Below are 9241 nucleotides of genomic sequence, written 5' to 3' on the forward strand. Positions count from 1 at the left end.
AAAAAAACAAAAACAAAACCATGACTGAGACAAGTGCACAGCACAGTGAAGAGGCTGGAATGGAAGTGGTAAATAAAATAACGGGCAGGCCACATGAAGACTAAAGTAAGTGTCAGATTCTGTCTTAAAGACTGCCACCAGGCACCACTATAAAAATGAAATACATCAATTCAATTGCTACTGAAAAGCCTGCCACCAAATGCAGCTTAATTGTCATTCAATGATAGGGTGTTGATATATCTGCAAGCAATTATTTGTTAGGGTTTCTGCACAGTGAAACTGCTCTGCTAATGTTAATCTGCATTTACAGTTACTTCTCAGTACTCATATCCCTGCCTCAGATGCCTCAGACCTACCTCAGTTCAGCAGGCATTAGATTCTCATAAGAAACACACAAGCTATTTCCCTCACATGCACAGTTCACAGTAGGGTTTGCACTCCTATGAGAATCTCATGCTGCCAGTGGTTTGACTGGAGGTGGACCTCAAATGGTAATTAAGCAATGGGGAGTAGGTGTAAGTACAGGTGAAGCTTTGTTCCTTCACCCATCACTCAGCTACTACTGGCAGCCTAGTTCCTAACAGGCCATGGGTCAGTACCAGTGTTAGGGACTCCTAGAATAGAGCCCTTCATGATTAAATCCTGGTAATTTTATAAGGACAGGGAGAAAAACTCACAGAGACATACACACGGTATGATGTAGCCAGAATGTCCTCATCAGAGTCTGTGCCCTTTTGTTTGGATTTCCAGCCTCCAAAAGCATGAGCCAAAATGAAATTCTTTCTTTTATAAAATATCCTGCCTCAAGTATTTTATTATACTAACAAAAAGCTGACAGGCCATTGCAGGATCGACTCTTGCTTTTTGACCCTATCAACACTTTCAAGTCCAGTAAGTACTTTTCAGAAAACTTTCCTGAGTGGTGTGTGCATGTTCTTGTCAAATGCACCATCTATACAACACATTTGCAAGGCTCCCACAAGGCTAGTACTTATGTAGTATGGGTCACATCTAAACTGTACTACCCAGAACAATAATTCATATGATCTTCTCTCAGACTGAACCTTTTAAAAGGTTAGATGTCAAAACTTGTTAAAATTCTTTTCTATTCTGTTAGATTTCCAAATAGGCCTGAGTCTGTAGAGGCTACAGTGAAACACCTGCTATGGAGACAGGCTTAAGAACTGAGTCTAAGACACTCACAGAATGAGTTTTGTCTTAGTTACTTCCTCACTGCTGGGCCAACATATCTGATACCCACAAGTTAAAGGAAAAAAGGATTCTTGGTTCACAGTAGAGGTTTCAGTCCATAGTTCGCTACCTCCAAGGCAAAGTGGCAAGGCAGGGAAGCATCATAGAGGAGAAACAAAATCCATGACAGAGCAGGCAGAAGGTAGCAGGCAGCAGGGAACAAAGCAAGTCTCACTTTTCCTTTTATCCCATCCAGGATACAAGACCTTAGGGTGGAATCACCCATACCCAGGATGGGCCGTCTCTTTATCCACATGCAGAATTATGGTAAACCAATGAGTGGACTAATTTACTACCACACACCCTTAATCCCAGTATCAGATCCAGGCACCTCTGAAAAGCCCTACCTATGAGCTCATGAGGCTTTGGGGGGACATCTAGACACAAGCCATAGCAGCTCTCCAGGAATGTTTTCATTAACTTTCTAAGGAAACCTTGGCTGCAGAGCAGAGTAAGACATTCAACCTATGTCTATAAAATCCTTGTCTATAAAGATCCAGTGTTGCACTCTGGTCATTTCTTCTCAGCAATGGTGTTAGAAATGTGTTGGAGATGTATATGTGACATAAGTCACAGGCAGTTAAGGGCTTGCAGGGACTTTAGACACTGTGGTAACAAGGACACTCCCTGGCCATGGGAGTGAAGTCAGACCAGGGTCTGCCACCCTGTTATGCCATCCAAAACATATGGATACGACCTGCCATAAAAGGGGGTCAGTACCCCACAAGGATCTGCTGACAGTGTTCCTTTCACAAAGGAAACATTTGATTCATTCCTTCTCTCTCATTTCTCTTTTGAGATGATAGGAACAAGCAAAAGTGGACCCATTTTTGCATTCTCACCATTAGAGGACTTAGGTACAAAGTTTGTATTTTACATATTTTAAACAGCATAATTTTATTGTTTTAAATTTTACCACAAAATATTTTTCTTATACCTGTGTTCACTATGAATCACTGGAGAACGGGATTCTACTGCTTTGCACCAATGGTGATAGACATTGGCTGGCTGGATTCGGGCATGACTCTCCCCATGCCCAAAATGTCTGTCAGCAGCAGTGCTATTCTCAGAGAAAACCCAGCTGAGCACTGGTACTGTTGCCCTTGGCAAACATAGAACGTTGTAAGAAGAGATAAGATGCAGCATGGAATCTTCCAAGCATCAGGACATCTGAAAACATCCAGACATTTATATCAGACAACACCAGAACTTTGAACACTGAGGCACTGAACATATAGAGAACTTTGATCACTGATATTTACTAAGATTTTTCTACCTAATGCCCCCTGCCTTCTTTCAAGCCTGCTCCTCTTTGTTCCTGATGGACAGTCTTCTCCCTCTGTCTGCCTGCACCCAGGTAGTAAATCATGTGCTTCATCACAAAAGCCTGTTGAGTGGAGGACTCTGCCTTACACTGTTCATTTAGACATTACTAGTGACCACCAATATTTGGTTATTTCCTCCCTCCAGGGAGAGATTAGCATCCCAACTCCTTTGCACTTGGTCAAGGCCATGGGATGTTTTTGATCAGTGCAGTATATTGCTTTCGGGCCCAACTAGAGAAAAAAGGGCCAAGGCCCTTTCTCTTTCTCTTTCTCTTTTTTCCTTGGCAATAAATGAGGCATGTTTGTGATGGGGCAACATATGTCATGGAGCCTAGCCTTCACTGATCCAAGTTGTTTATGTCACATGCATAAGAAGTAAACTTGGTATATAAAGCTGAGATTTCAAGGGTTAAATTCTCATTACAGCACATACTGTCCTAACACACCAGCCAAGTTACACATTAATGAAAACAAGTTACCATTTGAAAGTCAGGTAAAAATATCAAGGACTTCGTTTTCACTAATTTATTTTTCTCTGGAAAAAAAAGTCTTAATCTCATTCAACTTCCGGATGAATTGTACATATATTCTGTAAAAATTTTCTTCAGCATGTACTGGCTTGCTTTCTCTTTGACAGGCATGATCATGACATGCACCAGGTCTGGCACATTGAAAATTCCACAAAGATTTGTCTTTATAAGCAGCTTTAAGTTTCGTGGTAAAGTTGTCCATCTGCAGGCTTCAGCCTATGTGTGTAGAAGCTTTGCACATCAGATGCATACTGCTAATCTTAAGGTGATGGGGTGGCACTCTGTCTTGCTGTAATATCCTGCTGGAAAATCTAAAGCTTTCATACAAGCAGAAAGATTTTGTTTCAAAGCAGAACTGCCAGTGTCATACTTTGTTTGAGCAGACAGTCCCAGAAGAAATAGGAGTGACATGTGATGTCTATAAAGGGAATAGAAATGAGTTTCATTCAATGGCAGAAACTCCCAGGAAATGCATTTTATAAACTTTTCTTCTAAAACAGATTCAGCACTTGGGTTCTTTCCTTTTTCTACTCAACTGTTCATTACACCAAACTGGTCCATGATCACATCCTGTACAAATTCCTTAAAAAGTGTTTGTACAAGAGAGATGAATCTTACAACGTTTCATGGAAGCATAGTAGTATTGAGTCAATTTATTATTTTCAGTACAATAATAAAAAGAATTTTAAAAGAATTATTTTTAAATTGCATGTTTTCCCAACTGCTCATTACTTTTAAATCCCACCTTCAGGGAGGCCATGGAATGATCAGCAGTTAAAAATTCTGCCATGTGAAAGCAGAATAGGACACAGTTGCTAGAGCAGTTTTGATTTTGAATCAAAACTGCCCCTTGTTCATGAAAATCCTCACAGAAACTGAAACCAAGGAAACAGTGAAAGGGAAAAATCACCCATATATGGCAGTTTTGACAAGAGGCTCATCAATACCCCAGTCTTTCCAAGGCACATCATTATCTATTTGATCTGCCAAATCTGATACTTAACAACATTGTCTTCAGAACAGTTGACATACCCTGGAAAAGTCTATCTTGTAAATCACATAGAGAGATGACAGGTTTCACAGATCTCATCAGTGATAAAAAGGGAGGCATACAGGGGCAGATACTAGGATTCCTGCTGGCAAAATGGACAGAATGTACCACATATATTTCAAGGGGAATTGTTTACCTCAACTCTTAACTAAATTGAGTTTTTGAAATGTAAATGAAAATGATTAGAGAGGTGACATGACTTAGGGGTATAAAAAAGTGATGATAGAAACTAGTAGGGTGTGGGGAGCGGTGAGTGGTACAGTGCTTACCTCAGGCATATGTGAGATCCTGGGTTCAATCGTCAGTGTCGGGGGAGAAACTAAAAACTCAGTATGGTACAAAAGGTCAAATCACATCAACAGATTAGGCAAGAGAAAGCTTTTTCCTCCTACCACAAATTCACAGACACAACAGCAACAAACAACTTTTGAAAAGGAATCTACAACTATACTATCTTCCATGGATCAGAAACTGTAGTATAAGGACTCCCTGAAAGGAAGAAATCAACTGAGAGCAGACAGATGGAGGGAAATCACAGCCTGAAACACTCAGAAAGAATGTGCTAAAATGAAGAGAGGGATTTTGCAAGCTTAGAGGAAGCTGATGCCTGAAGCTGGAAATCCCCAAGGGCAATTAACCTGCTAGGTTCTGGGGAAGGAGCCAGGCCAGCCAACCCTTCAGTATTTCTCACCAACTGTGGCCCACCCAGAAACAGCTCAGTACCTGCCCACTGATGTGAGTGGTGCGTGTGCTCATGACACATGGCAGTGGGCCCAAGGCGAGCTAAGCAATGTTTACACCCAGAGACTGACTAGTGGCAGGCTCTACCCGCCCATCCCCACAATGGTTCCTTAGGTAACTTTAAAACTACAAGGGTAAAGTTTTCAGAAGGAAGGTACAAGAATAGCAATACACTTCCATAAAACAAACAAATCTTAGAAATTCAAACTGTGATCACTGAAATTAAAGACTCAATTGATGGGCCAAACACTGAATAGATATAGCTGAAGAGCAACTCAGAAAGCTGGAAGATCCATTAAGTAATTCTTCCAGAATGTAGTGTGACAGAGAAAAGCTAAGAAATATACAGAAAAAAGAAACAAAAGGGAAGTGATCTCTTGAATAAAAGGAAAAAAAAACAGATGGTCAGTGAGGCAAACACAGAAGAAAATTCCTCTGAATTAAAAAGCTGCCTCTGAACAGGACTGAGATAAAGATCCACTCTTCATAGTGTGGTGAAATTTCAAAATACCTAGGATGATGATAAATACCTACCAAAGTAAATAAATAAAAAAGGAGATCTTAAATAAATACGAGATCTTAGTTAAAGCCCCAACACAAACAAAGCATCTGGTTATTTTACTCAGTAGCAGAGGAGTTTAGATGACCTCCTTCCTTTCCACTTAACCTGTGAGTCATTCCAGGTGACGTCATAATCAGTAAGTTAGACACCCAAGCCATTCACTTGTATTTCACTGCTTTCATCTCCACCCATTCTGGTGAACTCGATAAACACACTTGCATTAAGATCTGGAAGTGTCACACTATATTCTCTTCTGCCTGCAAACCTCCCACCACCTTCCCATTAAACAGGGCATTTAATGTCCTTTGATTTGCAGTCCCTTGTCTTCAACTCATTCTCTCATCAGATCAGCATTCCTGATTCAGTTTCTTTCCCCAATTTGCCATACATTCCATAATCATTAAGAGTCTCTCTCAAGTTTTCATACAGCCTGTGCCATGCTAACTGGTGACTCTCAAACTACTCGGCCTGCTCCAGGATCTATAAACTCCTGGCCTGCCAAGCCCATGGCACAACCATGTTGACTAGTTCTCTTGCAAATATCTGATCTTTTCTTTCATCTAAGTCCTCAATGGCCTCAAAATTGTCTGACAATTTTTTTTTTTCTAGTCAGTTTCTAAAGCCATGTTTCACATTTTCCAAAACACCAGTATTCTTTCAAAGTTATCTGACAATACTTTTTTCATCTCTGGTCAGTTTCTATGCTCATGCTTCACAGATGTGGTTCAAAACTCTAAAATCTTTAGTTATTTAATGGCCCCATGCTCCCCGCATTTCCAACAGGGTCATAGTATATGATCAGGCTTTTCTTTAAAAAAAATTTAGGTATTTTAATAGAATGCAGTGAAATATTTTAAAAGACATTTAGCAAAAGCATTTTTAACATAGAAAATGAAATACCATCTTCTCCTTTATCTCTAAGATTAATTCACCCTTCCAATTGCACTTCATAGAACCAGTTGCCCTCTGCCTCAAACTTTCTCTTTGTCCACAGCACTCTCCTGGTTCTTCTCCTACTCTGGACCTCTTTACTTCCTTTGCTAACTTCAGTGTCAATGCGCTAGCACACCTCAGAGCTCTTTTCCTTTCATCTCTTTTCCTTTCCCTAGGTGATTTCATCCATTCCCACAGCTTATTCCAGCCACATGCTGATGACTCTAAGTGGTGATCCAAAATATAGTGAATGTTACTGCAAAGTGCCACCCAAGGGAAAGGTATATCTTCACCCACCATATCCACTGGATTTAGCGCCATACAACTTCTGCAATGTCCCTGAAGTTAAAATGACCATGGAAGGTAAATATCTGGAGGTGATTCAGGACACTGAGGCAGCCATGACAGTACAACTAAAGGCATGAAAGAAAACTTCCAGAATTATTTCAGAAAGTGGCAAGAATAATGGATAAGTGTCTCTGAAGAAAAGAGGAGTATTTTTACAGAAATTAATGACAATGTATATTTTACTGTAATAGTTTTTAAAAATGGCGCGTATTCACCATATTTTTTGATCACACTGCATATACAACCACATTTAAGAATTTTCCAGAACTAAAGATATCTACCCACAGGGGCGGGGAGCGTCGGTCTTCTGGCTGGCTAGCTTCCTGCCTCATAGGCTCCCGGAGGGAGGGTCCCAGGCACACGGGGAGCCTCGGGCAGGAAGCGCCAGTCTTCGGACCGGCGGCTCACTCCTGGCCTCGTAGTTCCCCAGAAGGAGGGCTTCCGGCGCACAGGGAGCCACAGGCGGGGAGTGCCAGTCTTCCAGCTGGCTAGCTTCCTGCCTCGTAGGCCCCTGGAGGGAGGGCCCCCAGTGCCCGGGAGGCCACAGGGTGGGGAGCGCTGGCCCTTGGGCCAGCCCCCAGCCTAACGGGCACCTGCGAGGAGGGGCTCTGGTGCACAGGAACCCACACGGTGGTGAGCGCTGTTGCACGCCAGCCCTCAGGCCGGCCACCACTGCTTCGCTGAGAACTACCATGACACAGAGAAACATTGACACAATTGGCCCACCATGCACCAGCTGCAGATGCCCACCCACAGACATGTCTGAATCATTCAAACATGGAAAAACCCCTAGGAATACATGCCATACAACAGGTCACTCTTGCTCCTGCCATTGAGAACCAGAAAGGTGCACAGTCAGTGGAGGAGCAGCTGGTGAACAAGGACTCGGAGAACATGAGAAAACAGACTAAGCCCGAGGAGTCAGAGGTCCTCTGGACTGTGTTCATGAAAGCCGTTCAGAAGCTGTAAACCAGGAGGACCTTGCACAAAACCTGCGGAGACTTTCTGGAAGCCATTCTTCCCCTGACAGTACAGGCTTTGGTGGAGCTCTGGAGAGGTCTGCAGCAAGATTCCTGCTGTCTGTGCTGACAGTTGGGGAGAGGACACTAACTGGTTGTGGGGTCCCAAAGCAATGGGAAGCTGGAGAGAAAAAGCTACAAAGAATGGCTTTCACCCCAGACAGCTCACTTGAGATGTTAGTAAGAATTGCCTCCTCAGTATTCTATAGCCATGAGGAGGAGGAGGCCAAGGAGAGAAAACAAAGAGACTGAGAAAAAGCAGCTGCTTTTGCTGCACCACTAAGAGAAAACAGATCCCAGGTCTGATTCCCGGGGCTCCAAGAAGAACTCGACAACTGCATTCTTCGGTTACCACTGTTAAAAGCCAGGCCACCTCAAGAGGAACTGCCCTAAGAGGCCCCATGGGCCATGCCCTGGATGCAAAGGAGACCACTGGAGATCGGTCTGCCCTCTGAGGTGGAGGCCCCAGAGCTCAGACCCATGCTACCAGTTAGTCCAACAGGAATGAGAGGGCTTGGGGAATAGTCTGCCTTCTCCCTCTGGCCAGACCGTCATCTCCATAGAGGAGTCCTGGGTAATCATGACTATGGAGGAACAAGAAAACAGCCTGTTGCTAGACACAGGTGCAAGTCTCTTGGTCCTTCTTTTCAATCCTGGCCTTCCTTCCAGCCATCATACCTCAGTGAAAAGAGTCACTGGTGAGGAGGTAATATGCTATTTTTGACAACCCTTAGGCTGTAACTACTTATTAGATCCTTCTTGCATATCTCTATCTTCCTGAGAAACCACTTTGAAGATACCACCACATATTACAGCAGCCATTGATATTTTCCTACTAATCTATCCATAACTGTGTAAAGTTTGTAATGTTCCTATCCTATTTCATAAATGGATGTATGTTTATTATTGTTTCCTACAACAATCATTGAGAATAGTTAATGATTTTTCAATAGGTCACTCATGTATAGCTCTATTTATTTTGTTTAGAAGCCACTTTGAAGATACCAAAGTATAGTACAACAACTCTTGATAATCTCCTACCTCTTTTGTCTCTAACTCACTATTATTTGTCTATTTGTTTTCCTGAGAAACTATTTTGTAGACAACAATATGTAAAACAATAACCATTGATAATTTCCTACCATTTTGTCTGTAATTTGCTAAGTCCTCCCTATTATTGTTATCCTTCTTTTACTCTTTAAAAAAAAAAAGACATCTACCCACAGATTCAGTGTGCACACTGAACACCACTCAAGGAAAATGAAAACAAATCTGCCTGTAAACACATCTGGGTAAAATAAAGTCTTAAGGATAAAGAGAAAATGTAAACTATCCTGGAGTGAAAAGACAAGATTGCCTACAATGGAAGGAAAATTACACCAACCGCAGACTTCCATATGAGAGGATGGAAGATAAGAAGTTAAAAATCTTCCAAGTGTTGAAGGAGGAAAAGAAAAATGCTGAACCTAGAATTCTGCCTG

This window comes from Chinchilla lanigera, unplaced genomic scaffold (genome assembly GCF_000276665.1).
Source record: "Chinchilla lanigera isolate Chin_1 unplaced genomic scaffold, ChiLan1.0 scaffold00058, whole genome shotgun sequence".
Classification (NCBI taxonomy): Eukaryota; Metazoa; Chordata; class Mammalia; order Rodentia; family Chinchillidae; genus Chinchilla; species Chinchilla lanigera.